The 13,453-nt window shown below is 49.2% G+C and overlaps 1 protein-coding gene across 10 annotated transcripts in view; it reads right to left on the bottom strand.

Annotated features, from left to right (window-relative positions):
• Positions 1-13,453, bottom strand: part of ATG9A (autophagy related 9A) — a 1,030,802-nt gene that overhangs the window by 894,370 nt on the left and 122,979 nt on the right. For 2 of the 10 annotated variants that reach the window (XM_069616916.1, XM_069616917.1), the window contains exon 1: positions 2,049-2,300. The exons of 7 other annotated variants lie outside the window; for them this stretch is intronic. The gene's annotated coding sequence lies outside the window, so the exon portion shown is untranslated. Of the gene's footprint in view, positions 1-2,048; positions 2,301-9,613; positions 9,745-13,453 lie in introns of those variants that run through there. One more of the 10 variants, XM_069616918.1, reaches the window with a different exon arrangement.

Here is a 13,453-nt window from a genome sequence, read left to right as displayed (position 1 = left end):
GGCTTATGCCCAGTGGAGTAGTCGATAACATGACTGCATTGTCTCCGAAAAAACGGGGCTGGGAAGCGTGAGCTACCCAGCCTAGGGCGGTCCATGCTGTTGGCCACCAACTCCTCTATTAAGCTGTTAATGTAAATGCAAAAGAGGAGTGACGCCAACACGCATCCCTGCCTAATCCCAAGCTGTACCTCAAACTTCCTCACAGAGAGGGTGTAATACTGAGACTTCAGAGTAGCGTATTCCTCACAGAGAGGCTGCAGCAATGAGACCTTAGAGAAGGGTCTTCCTCAGAGAGGATGTAGCACCGTTACCTCATGGTCTTCTTCACAGAAAGGCTACAGCACTGAGACCTCAGAGCAGTGTCTTACTCCCAGAAAGTCTGCAGCACCGAGACCTCGAAGGAGGGTCTTCCTTACAGAGAGGCTGCAGCACTGAGACCTCACGGTTCTCCTCATAGAGAGGCTGCAGCACAGAGACCACAGAGAAGGGTCTTCCTCACAGAAAGGCTGCAGGGTCTTCCTCACAGAATGTCTGCAACACTGAGGCCTCAAAGCAGGGTGTTCCTCACAGGGAGGCTGCAGCACTGGGATCTCAGGGCAGGGTCTTCCTCAAAGAGAGGCTGCAGAACCGACACCTCAAAGCAGGGTCGTCCTTACAGAGGATGCAGCACTGAGATCACAAAGCAGGGTCTTTCTCACAGGGAGGCTGTAGCACCACGACCTCGGAGCAGTCTTGCTCACACAGGGCCTACAGCACTGAGACCTCAGTGCCTTCCTCACACGGATCTTGCAGCACGGAGACCTCATGATCTTTCTCACAGAGAGGGTGCAGCACTGAACCCTCAGAGCAGCAGAGAGGCTGTAGCACCACGACCTCAGAGCAGGGTCTTACTCACACAGAGCCTACAGCACTGAGACCTCGGGGTCTTCCTCACACAGAGGTTTCAGGACTAAGACCTCAGGGTCTTCCTCAGAGAGACACTGCAGCAATGAGACCTCAGAGGCGGGTCGTCCTCACACAGAGGCCGCAGCACTGAAACCTCAGGGGCTTCCTTACAGAGAGGCTGCAGGACTGAGACCTCAGGGCCTTCCTCGCAGAGAGGGTGAAGCACTGAGCCCTCAGAGCAGCAGCAAGGCTGTAGTACCACAACCTCAGAGCAGAGTCTTGCTCACACAGAGCCTACAGCAATGAGACCCCAGAGCAGGGTCTTCCTCACAGAGAGGCTGCATCACCGAGACCTCGGGGTCTTCCTCGCACAGGTTCTGCAGCAATGAGACCTCAGAGCAGGGTCTTCCTCACAGAGAGGCTGCAGCATTGAGACCTCAGAGCAGGGTCTTCCTCACAGAGAGCCTGCAGCAATGAAAACTAAAAGTGAAAACCCAAAAACGAAATGGTTAAAAGCCAGTGTGTAAGACGGAGAAGGTTTGTAAATGGGTTTAGCATTACAATGGGTTTTAACCCGGTTTTAAAAGAGGTTAAGTGCAAAAGAACGTGTGTTAATCTCTGCAAGGTGGAGCGAAGGGAAGGTTGGGAAGAGGGGACAAGAAAAAAAGGTGCGCTACTAAGAAACCAGAACACATTTCTAAAACAAAATTAAAATCATATGTTTGGACACAACCTGCTTTTTGTTTTAGAAGAACGACTGATATCACGTTACCCAATGTAATGGTACTCATTTTAACAAACTCCGAAGGATGAAGGGCTGAGTCGGCCCTGCCCGGCTTTGAACTAGCCAGCGACTGGCTGGCCGCATGTCTGAGGCCAGCGATTAAACTGTGGTAGCCCCCGGCTTTCAGCGCAATTATGAATGCAGGTCACTTCATATTCCCTTTATCAACATGTCCTTCTCTAGTAATCTATGTTGCGCGCTCTTAGTTTTTCAGTCCGGGTTCTCAGCGCCAGGGTAGGTGTACATACAACCCTCAGGGAGCCAGAGGGGCTGTTGCCTGCTATCTTAAACAGAGACGAGCGGGAGGGACAGAGAGAGAGAGAGGGGGGGCAGAGAGAGTGTGCGAGACAGAACGAGAGAGAGAGACCGAGCGACTGACCTTGGTGCCCTTCACACCCTGTAGTACCCCCTCAGACACATCCTGACGGACACCGTCCCACGCAGTGATAATGATGAGGTGCCAGCGTCAAACAAGCTTTCCAAGGGTTTTTGCCCGGGCCCACCGCAGAGACTCGCCCTCAGAACACGCAGAAGCCGTGTCCAGGAAGGAACACAGGCTGTGGGAGCAGGCACGCGCCAGCTTCTTCACAGAGTTGCTCTGGTGGTGAGTGACCCTCCAGGAAGGGAGGGAACGTCAAACATTTGAAAACGAAACTAAAACCAATCTCCGTGAGCAGGCGGGGACAGGTGTGGGGGGGGGGGGTGTGGGACGGATGGAGAGCGCGCCGGAGAGAGTCGCGCATTGCGCCACAAGAGTGCCTCGGAAAAGAGCAGAAACGGACAGCGGTGACGAGAGAGAGAGAGAACAGTGTGGGGGCAGCCATATGCATTAGTGTGAGGGTTGGCGGACAGCAAGTAAAGCGGTGAGGTGTGGTAAGCGAGACTAGAGGGCAGCATGAGAACGCAAGTGGGAGTGCCAAGGGAGTATCCAGCATTGCAAGAGTGGGGGTGCGAACCACGAAAAAAGTCCTAAACTCTCCCCCTCCTCGCCCCAAATGCAGTGCGCGCAACTTTTTTGGTAACATTAGTAACAGATGGCATTTTAACACATACAAAGAAGAAAAATAAATAAAACTGCAGGGCCATTGAGGATGCAGGAAACTCCTATATTAGAGCTCTGTCAAGGCTCTGTAGGACAAAATACAGGCAAACCTCCTAATTTGCATATGCGTTGCACCAACAGAAGTGACTTCACAGAAAAAGACATTGCAAGGAACATCATCAGTCTTTGATACTTGGAGGCACCAACAAAAGTGACTTTAGAATAAATTGCCATAAGTAAGCCAAGTGGCAAATAACTTATTATATACAGAGCAACTCTATGGTCATTAGGCTTTTTTTTATAGCATGATATATTAACATAAGCTATGAAGTGAATCACTTAGAGGGCTGCAGATAAGACACAGTACGTTTAAATGATTTGCCCAGGATCACACACTTGTTAAATGGTGAAACCGGTAGGTGGATAATTTAAGCAACTGAACACATCTCCCCAGGTTTAGTTGATATAGACATTTATTAAGGTTTAGTTTAGTTTCTTTATTTGTACCGCGCACCGAACCCTGGGGTAACCGGGCGCCGGAGACTTGGAGACAGTTACATCATGGCAAAAATATACAATACAGACTGTGAAATAACAACAATAAGTGTAGTAGATCGGGTTACAAGATGGTGGACAAGGACATGCGGAGAAGTACATTTAAGCAGAATTTTTGTTGGAAAGCCATGTTTTTGTTTTGGCTCTAAAAGTCCAAAAGGAGGGTTCTGCTCTAAGGTTTAGTGGCATGGTGTTCCATAGTTTGGCAGCTAGGACCAGGAAGCTGGCGCCACCTGCTTTTTTTTTTTTTAGGGAGAATTTGGGAACGGAAAGGCAATGTGAGTATGGGGTTCTAGTTGGTCTAGTTGATGTGTGATTGTGGAACTTGTCTGCCAGGTATTTGGGTGCGTCTTTGGAGCGGCATTTATGGACGATGACAAGGGATCTGAGAGTGATTCTGTCTCGTACAGGGAGCCAGTGAACATCTTGCCTGATGCTGGAGATGTGGGCGTGTCGTGGGATACTGAGGGCGGCTCTGAGGGCATTATTTTGAAGCACCTGAAGTTTGTTGAGGTTGCGTTCCGACGTGCCGAGAAAGAGGGTATTACAGTAGTTAATTTTTTGAGAGCACTAGTGCTCTGGCTAGTGTAATGCAGCTGGAAGGAGATAGGAAAGGTTTGCAGGCGTTGATAAGCTTATTTTTATAAGCCGTGGATGAGGCTGTGGCATTCACCTGTCTTTTGAGCGAGAGAGTAGAGTCTAGATAAACTCCAAGGGTTTTAATTTCTTTGGCTACTGTGATTAGGTTACCGTCTATGTTGATGGACGCCTAACAGGGGTCTAGTTTGTTTAGCCGTGGTTGGGAGCTGACAAGAGGGAGCTCAGTTTTCTCGTCGTTGAGGCATAGACCGTCCAGGCTTGGATCTCCAAATATAGGTTGTTGATTCTGGTGGAGTCCTCATCGTAGCACCCTGATCGGGTGATGAGAACCTGTGTATCGTCAGCATAGTTTGTGTATGTGACACCCAGGTTATCTAGGCGGTCAAACAATAGCTTAGTGAAGATATTGTATAGGGTCGGCGAGACGCGCGAGCCTTGAGGGACGCCACAGGTGATGGGGACAGGGAGAGCGGAAGACCCGGGTGGTTTGGTTGGCTAGGAAGGACTGGATCCAGGCAGTCGCCTGGTTAGAGAAGGCCGCTGAGGTCATCAGATGTTCCGTGAGGATCTGATGGTCGACGAGGTTGAAGGCTGCTGACAGATCTAGCAGTAAGAGAATGGCTAGATTACCCTTGTCCTTTGCCTCGTCCATCTGCATTTATAGGTCCAGTAGGGCTGACTCTGTTCCGTGCCTTGGCCTGAAGCCGGATTGTCTGAGACCCAGGAGGTTGTTGTCTTCCAGGTGCTTCTGTATTTGCAGGTAGGCCACTCTAAGATCTTTAGGATGTAGGGGACGGTGGTGATTGGCCTGTAGTTGGTTGGGTTATTGGGGTCTAGATTAGTTTTTTTTTTTAGTAGTGGCATGACCCAGGCCTCCTTGAGGCTGCTAGGCACTGAGCTTGATTTGAAGGATGCGTTGATAAGGGCTGTTATGAAGGGGGCCAGAATGTTGGCGCCTTCCTGAATGATGGGAGCTGGGCATGAGTCCCCTTGGCATCTGGAGGGTTTGAGGCCCTTAATGATGCTTTCTACTTCCTTAGTGGAAACTGGTGAGAAGGAGAAGGGGGGCAAGTGGGTGTTTTGGGAGTGGTGGACGTTTTTTCTTTTGGATAGGGTAAGCTTTTTCTGTTCGATTTTGGATTGTAACATGGTGATTTTGTCTGCTAGGGCTTTTTGAATCCTCTCACATCATTCTGCATCTTTCACGCAGGTTTCTGCCAGTGTAGGGGGGGGGGGGGATTCGAGTTCCCTGAGGATATTGAAAAGCTCTTTTGTTTTGGATTTGGCGCCCTCAATTCTGTTGTCATATGTCTCTTTTTTGGCCTTGAGGGTGGCAGTTTTGTAGGTGGTGGCTGCTATTGAGAGTTGTGTTTTGTTGGATAGGTTCGGCGTTTTTCTCCAGGTGGCTTCTGCGGCTCGTTTGGAGTTTTGGAGGTTTTTTAGCTCTGGTGTGAACCATTTGTTCATGTGGGCTGCCAGTTTGGCTTTGGTGAGTTTGAGTGGAGCGATGGTGTCTACTGCTGATTCTAACGTTTTGTTGTAGAGGTCAGCAAGTTTTTCCGCATCTAGGTTAACGTAGTTTGTGGGGGTAAGGATATTGTCTATAAGTGGGCAGAGGTTTTGTAAGGTAATGTTGCGGTTATTTCTGGTGAGGGTTTGAGGGATGATGGGGGGTTGGAGTGTTTGGTTGTGATTTCCCTTGGATGGAGAAGGAAATGGCGTGGTGGCCAGACCATGCAGTTTGCTCGTTTTTTGTGATGGCCGTAGAGCAGTTGAGATCCGCTAGCCAGTCCAGGGTCCTGCCTTTGTTGTGGGTAGGGTCTGTGATTCTGAGCTTGAACCCTAGTTGGGAGATGGTGCTTTCCAGGGAGAGCGCATTGGCATTGTTTGGGTCGCCGAGACCGAGGTTGAGGTTGCCAAGTAGGATAATTTGAGATCCTATTTTGGTGTTGGTGGTCAAGAGGTCAGAAATCTCTTCCTCAAATGTGGTGATGGGGCCTGGGGGGTCTGTAGAGGAGGTGTAATAGTACGGTTTGTGTGGCAGAGAGTTGGAGCTTGGCTGACAGAAGTTCTGCGGACTAGAAGCTGGGCGGTGGGGTTAGTCTAAGGCCAAGGGATGTTTTGGCGATGAAGGCTACTCCTCCTCCTTTACCTATGTCCCGGTCTTTCCTTAGTATTGAATAACCTTCTGGGATGGCGAGGGATAGAGCTGGGCCTGCTGCTTGGTGCAGCCAGGTTTCAGTGATAGCCAGGAAGTGCAGGTTGTTGGCAGAGATGAAGTCTGCGATATCTAGCGCCGGGGTGACCAGGGAGCGGGCATTGATGAGGGCGCCCTTGATCAGTGGCTGTTCAGAGGTGCTCAAGGAGGCCGTTTGGGTGATATTCAAATTTTGAGCCGTGTTAGCTTGATTGTGCGTGGGATGAGGGGAGCGTCTTTTGGCGAGTATCTTGGGGGTTATGAACCGAGAGCCGAGTCTCAGGTTTCTGTCTTTCAAAGTGCATGGGTTCCAAGGAGCGGACGGAGCAGCAAATCGGCAGATCCATTCTATGGGGCTGAGGGCGCCGTTAGGCTGGTCAAATGTTGGGCCTCGAAAATAGTTGAGGTGTATGAGGGATGTTGGGTTGGGGGTGATTGTGGACAGGGTTTGTGGCGGAGCAAGGCAAGTGTAGCTGTTAGAGTGAGAGTGGCTAAGTAGAAGTTTGCCATGGGTGGTCAGTGTGAGACCTGGATGTAGTTGGGTGAGGTTGATTAGATGGCAATAGAGTAGTTTGAGGGGAGCGGGAGCCTACTGGGTCGGGATAGGCAGGAGGCAAGTAGTCAAAATCAGAATAAGATACAATGGGCAGGCACAGTGGTCAATAGACTAAGGCACAGTGGCTGGCAAGTAGGCACACTCAAAAGTGAGGCGCAGTGGCCAGCAGACTAAGGCACATAGTAAGATCACATCTATCATGCAATGGGCATCCTAGGCAGGGCAACAAAGTAACACATGCTAAGTAAGATCACATCTATCACATCAATGCAGTGGGCAAAATGCAGCTTTGGTTATAGGCACATAAATTAGCAATTTTACTGATGGCTAGGTGCAAAGGAATAGGCAAAATGCAACTTTGGCTATGAGCACACAAATGGGTAGCCCCCTAGGAATGAGTCATAATGCAGTGATGCAACGTGGACTGATGGGGCATGGCTATAGGCTCAATGCAGCAAACTTCTAGGCAAAAGCTGAGGGTTTGAGTAATCCGTCATAAGCAAGAATGAGTTAACGGTAGCAAACAATTGCAAGCAGCAGTCACGGGCAGTAAAAGTTTGGGCATGAAGCAGCACTGAACAATTGTGAGTACTTGGGCACGTACCATTACGGGCTGCGGCAGGATGCCCTAGCAGGGGTTAATGCCCGATTTATAGACACGGTATGCAAAGTGGAGATCAATCTGGACGTATGGTGGTAAACAGGGCGACAGTACTAAATAAGGTATAGTGGGTGGGTTGACATTAAAACTTCGGTTTGCAGGATTGCGGGATTGTCACAGTCTTACCAGTTTACTAGCTGGTCGATTGGCGGTGAAGAATGGTGAGGGGTTCCACGCTGGTTGAGGTCGGGCATAGTGGCTGGCCTTGGGCGCTGGGCTCGTGACAGGCTCAGGACAGGAGCCTTATCTGGTGCCTTTGCTGGTGTCGGCTTGCGCCGATCCGGTGGATTCGATTGGCTACTAAGCCAATGCTATGGCCAATAGGAGCGGTGGTGGCGTTGTTGGGGAAACGCAGTGCTCAGAGGCTCACACAATGCTTGGCAGCCATTTTAGAGCGGCAAGCAGCATACACGTTTTGAAGAGGTGCAAATAGAACGCTGGGGCTGGAATGCTCAGTGATTCTTGTAGACACGAATAAAACAAATTGGAGGAAGCAGGCAATCTCGGCACATAAAGTTAGCAAATGATGTGTTGCTTTGCATTGCATTTGCATTTCATGTGCTTAAATAATACTTTATAGCAATGACTTGGAAGCAAACTACATTACATAATAAACTAGACTTTCATAATAAACTAACTAAAGACTATATACATAGTCATAGAAATAGGTTGAGCAATAAGAGTACGGCTTTAGTTGTATTCTCCCCATCCTGCATGCAAAGTCACATTAGCATCATGCAGATTAATTTGAGCCTAACAAATCCCCCTTGGGGTTTAAAGCCATAATCATTGATTTATCAAGCATGCAGCACGATGCACCCTTCTCACTTCTGATTACCCCCATGTCTTAAGGGACAAAGGTCCCTGCTAATAGATCCCACTCCCTCCCATCAATGCCTAATGGCTCCCATTGTAATGTTCTCTGCCAGGACAATGAGGGTGCTGAGCAGGAACACGGTGCTCTGCACCTTCATTGTCCTGCAAGCGGGACACCTTTCCCGTATGACATCCCGTGAGGGAGCCGAGCCGGTCTGGCTCTAAAAGAGCCACTGTGTGGCCCAGCTGCCACTCTTGTCCCTCCCACTAGGCACAGCAATGGGGCGGGGGGTCATGAGCCAATAAGAGCGTGGGGGAAAGGGAGGTGGGAAAGTGTAGGGGTGGCTGAATGTAACAGAAACTGAGGAGGGGTTTGGGGGAAGAGGAGTAATACAGTAGAAAGAGGGGGTGGAGGGAGAGTGGGAATGTGAAGCCCCAGCAAGAGGAGAGTATAAGCAGGTAAAGGGAAGGGAATGTGAAGAGAGGGGAGCATGGACAGGGAAGGGGAGAGGATTAGCTACCAGGGAAGGGTAAGAAGGATAGGGAGAGAAGCCGTTAAAAGAATGGCAGAGGATGGAAGGGGAGTGCGGAGAAGGGCAGTAGATACGATAAAACAAGGGAGAGTACAGAAAGAGTAGGTTACAAAAGGGCGCCGAGGCAAAGATAAAGCCAGGACTGGAGTAGCATCAGTCCTGGGACCCTGAATGGCCGCAGCCCAGGAAGTTGGAGGCATAGGCATTAAGCTGAGGGAGAGGCAGTGGTGTCCAGGGCAGTGGGCGCCAGAGGGCGCCCTCTCCTCCCCCTTTCACTTCACACATTGCTCATGTCGCACAGAAGTAGGCAGGTAGGCCATCCTTCAAGAGGGTGTGGGGGGGAGGTGGTGTAAAAAGGGAAGCCACAGAGAGCTAGGTTGGCTTACAGGACTAGGGGTAGTGACGGTAATGACACATCAGTCACATAGCCACAAAAGGAAGGATGCAGGACAAAGGGCCCATCAAAGCATAGGCAACAAGGGTGCAGGTTGGGGAGCCTGGGCCAGGTAATCAGCCTGGCAACCAGGAGGCTTTGCCTCCGGCAAAATTCAGGGTATAAATATTGGAGGTTTTTCGGTGAGAAAGGAAACACAATTTCACTCTGGACGGAGTGGGACTACTAGCTGGTGGAGGCCGTTGTCCAAAATGGAACTATGCAAATCCCCTGCTTTGTTACCACGGCAGAGCAAACTCTTGTCCATAGGAGAATCGAGGCTACACAGCAGGAGCAAATGCTCTGGCCGGGCCACTGTTGGCAACTCATTGGTCGGGCCACAGAGCAGAACCGGCGCGCAGCAAAGTGATACCTCCCAAAAACCACAGAAAGACGCTTTAACCCTGCTGGGCGCCAAATATGTTTGTCACAGTGCAACAACAGTGGCGGCTCAGGGCAGCACGCCTCGTCGTTCTAAAAAGGCTCCAACCGCTCACTTTGCTGGAAAAAGAAATGTTGGAAGCAGGATTCAAGGAGAGCCAACTACTCACCTGGGTGAAGGAGGCCGAGCGGGAGTTCGGCTGCGAGTGGGTCTGGAAGTGGCTGTATCGCGGCGTGGAGTGAAGCGAAAATCGATCGACTGGGCTTTTCATCGAAGACAGTGAGAACGATTCGGATGATTCCGGCATAAGGGAAATCCCACCTGCTAAGAAGGAACGTCATGAAGAGGAGTTCGTGGTGAGGGGCAAAATGACAGCGGGAATTACCAAAAAGCAAAGGCAAAGATATTACAGGTATGGAACAGAGAAAGCTTAAAAGAATAGTTCATTCAATGTTGCATTCCTAAAGGAGGGAACAGGGCAAAACGTCCTTAAGGAAGGACAGAAATGCAAAAGATAATGGAGAAAAAAAAGATGGGGAGTGAGAAACCAAAAGGTGTCTCACCCACTAGTCCCCAGGGATCCGTCATCCAGGTGGCCAGGACACGGCCATCCCTTTTTGGTCCAATTCCTTGGGGTGGACCATTGCGAGAGGATCACCTGGGTGATGGGTCTTCGGGGAGTGGTATACACTTTCCTTTAACACCTTTACCCCATCCTACCAGGTGGGATAGTAAGGAACTCTACCCCTTCCCCCTTTTACAACACAAACACTTTCACACGGACGGCCCGCTATGGGAGAAAACAGTCTAACACCCGAGCAGTGTACTTGACATGTCCCAATACAATGGTCAGGCGAGGTCCGGAAATTGCCTGACCATCACACACACCCGACTTCCATTAAGCTTCCCCACACGGATAAAAAGCAGAGCAAGAGAGCACACTCTGAGCGAGGCAAAGCTCACGAGGAAACAGCAGTTTCAAGATGGCATCTGAATGAGAGAAGAAAGACGGAAGAATAGGAGGGGATCGCAAGGAGGAAAATTCCCTTGACCTTTCTGATAAGGAACAGTTACTTACAAGAGCCCGCGAGAATAAAAAGCGTAAGACCAGGAAACCAGGCTGAAGAATCCTGCATTGTGTGTCCGAGATACCCGAGGCCCTCCGCGTCAGTAATCAAGGCGGGGAGAAGCAGCAGCAACTATGGTACCGTCCTTGGCTTCAAGAGCAAAGCAGCGTCAGTGAAATCAACACAGCCGGTGAGTTGGGGAGACCGATACAAGACCGGTGTTGTAATGTCCTTCTTGGAGGGTGATGTCACTGACAGTGGAACGTGTGACATCAAATCTGGAGTGTTGGTGTTTGTTAACTGAAGCTGGGTGGTTCCATGAGAGTCAGTTGGAGTATGGAAGCTGGCTCTAAGGGACGTGCCGGTATCTACTGTCAAGTCTTACGACTACGGTTCTTCCTTCTGAATGAGGCAACTAATAAACCTTACAGTAATAGTAACCTGCAGGCTCGGTGATTTCGCCAGAGAACCTCATTATCACGGGTCGGTGATTTCACTAGAGAACCCAGTTATCACAACCGGCCTGTGTTGAAGCCAAGGTTGCAAGCAGCAACATTGAATGGCGAGCCGTGGAACGAACATCGTTAAAACGTGTGTGATAAAAGAGGCAAGTAAAATTGAACTGCTGATGAGTGTTTGAACTTTGAAAGGAAAAGATACAATGCTTTTGACAGAGTGGTCCGGCACAGCGTGGGTGCTCAATTGAAGGTCTCTGTAAGGCATCCAGTTGAGAAGTGAAAGTTAAGAGGTTTTTGAAGAGAGCAAAGAATTGGGAATTGAAGTGGTAAAGTAAAGAAAGTTTGGAAAATTAGATTAATTTTGTCCGAGCCCGACAGAGGGAGATCAATTGAAGGTGTTATGTTAAAGTGGGTCTGAACCCAGTGGAGGAGGACCCGGGGTGAACACTGAATCACCTGAGACATTTTGCATATGAGAATCCTGAGAAGTAAGGAACTTTGATTGTTTGTCGCATCAGGCCCTCTGAAATAAGAGACTTTGAATGGCAAAGAGACTTTGGCACAGAAGAACATGATGTCGAAGTTTTGAACTGCACCCTCGTGCTAGAGAAGCCAGAGTGTGTGCCCCGTGCTGAAAACATGGGAAGGGGAGCCAACGGCTCAAATATCCTGACATATTATTTCTTGAACACTTTTCTTTTGCATAACATTGATTCCCCAGACTATTTGTATTTAGAAGTAAGGATTGGCAATAGGTTTATTAGTATTAGTATAGGCCCTTTTATTTTGGCAAGTGTTAGGCAGAATCCCGTGCAGTTCCCTTAGGGAGCACTACATCAGATTAAAACTACAGGTATAAGCAATAAATCCCCTTTGGTAACAGTCTGTACCACAAAAATTTAGTTGGTAGCTGTGGCTAAGCAGTCAGACTTTTCTCAAGAGGGCGATGAGCAGTATTCAGGGTTTACACATTAGGTATCACAGTATCATGGACCAAGGAAACACAGACCAAAGCTTTGTAGTTTTTAAAAGAATATATATTTAATTTACACACTTCTAAGTCGATACATAAATCACACTTATTAAAGTAAGTTAATTTCAGTCGTTGGAAAGTTTACACAACTCCCTAGTGGCTGGTAGACAAGTTTGCGGTATAGTGAAAACTGAGCAAAACGACACCGTGAAAACCAATTACAAATGGCACTCTACCAAGTCGACGTAAGGTAGTGAAAGCACAAGTTAAACTAGAAATATCTTCAAACGCCTCTGAGCAACCTTTCCTTAAAGTTTGGTGAACAAGTAATGCACAGTAAGACTTTGGCAAAAGGATTCGCAAATGAAAACTGAGCAAAATGGCACTTCACGTTTGAAAACAGTGGGAAGGAAGAGGGGTTTAAGAGATTCAGGTGCATCAACACAATTTGAGATGAAAACCAATCTAGAGAGCAGGTTTAACACTTTAGCCAGAGTCAATAGGCCTGTGCCAGAGTCCGTGGTACAGATTCAAAAGTATATGAGCAAAAAAGGTTCTCGTAGCTGCAGTCAATTCTTATATTTGAAGAGGTAGATGCAAGGCGAAAGACAATGTTAGTCGAGAGGGTGGCCAACCCCACAAGTAGATAAAGGATTTAAAACACCTTTAGAGCTACCACGGAGAAAGGGCGGCCTGGCGGAACAAAGTACCTTAGTATGAAGAAGTGGCTCCTGCAGTGGCGGTTGTTCCTGGTAGTTCCTGCAGTTCGGTGGATTCAGCAGAGGAAGAGAGGATCTCGTCGTGGAAGAAGGTCCGAGTTACTGCACTACCCAGGGATGAAACCAGCCGCGGTGCTGCCAAACGAATAAAAAGTTACGTTCCCTTAAATCGCGTCCCGATTGGACGGGTGCCTGGCTATCCGGCCTCCAAGTGCTGGGCACTGGCGATTCGACCAAGGCAGGTCCGAGGATGCAATTGGTGAACTGGTTGATCCCACCAGCTCAGGGGAAGAAGGCTCTCGTGAAGAAGATATTCTCTCGTCGTGTGGAAGAAAAGTGGTGAGACACTGCAGCAGGGCTTCACCGGTGGTTCAGATGCTGAAGATGTCTTTGGCTTCTCTCCCCTTCGGTTCCGTAGTTCCAGTGGCGACGTCTTGCTCTTCCAGTCCTCAGGACCCTGCTTTTATGCAGAAAGAGACCCATTCATACAGCCTAGCTGTCACTCACACAGTGGAGTGGTCACTTAGGCGGGAGACCCTCCAGCCTATCAGGTTAGAGTGAGGCTTGAGTTGCTGAGGCAACTCTGTCCAGGGGTTCTACTCCCCCTCCCCAACAGTGGACCCACCCCAGACTCAGTGGCGCCGAAAGGAGGGCTTCTCGGCATAAACCCGCCAAAAGGACGAACAAAGGATCCCAAACCTGGGTTAGGAGTTTCGAGTAAGACACAAGAAAGAATTTATATAAAAGTTCTGGCAACAAAAACCCACTGGAGTAAAGTTAATAAAAGAATGC

Source organism: Ambystoma mexicanum, chromosome 9 (genome assembly GCF_040938575.1).
Source record: "Ambystoma mexicanum isolate Mex_15411 chromosome 9, UKY_AmexF1_1, whole genome shotgun sequence".
NCBI classification, from domain to species: Eukaryota; Metazoa; Chordata; class Amphibia; order Caudata; family Ambystomatidae; genus Ambystoma; species Ambystoma mexicanum.
The sequence above is the reverse complement of the archived record's forward strand: the minus strand, read 5'-3'. Positions and strand labels throughout refer to the sequence as shown.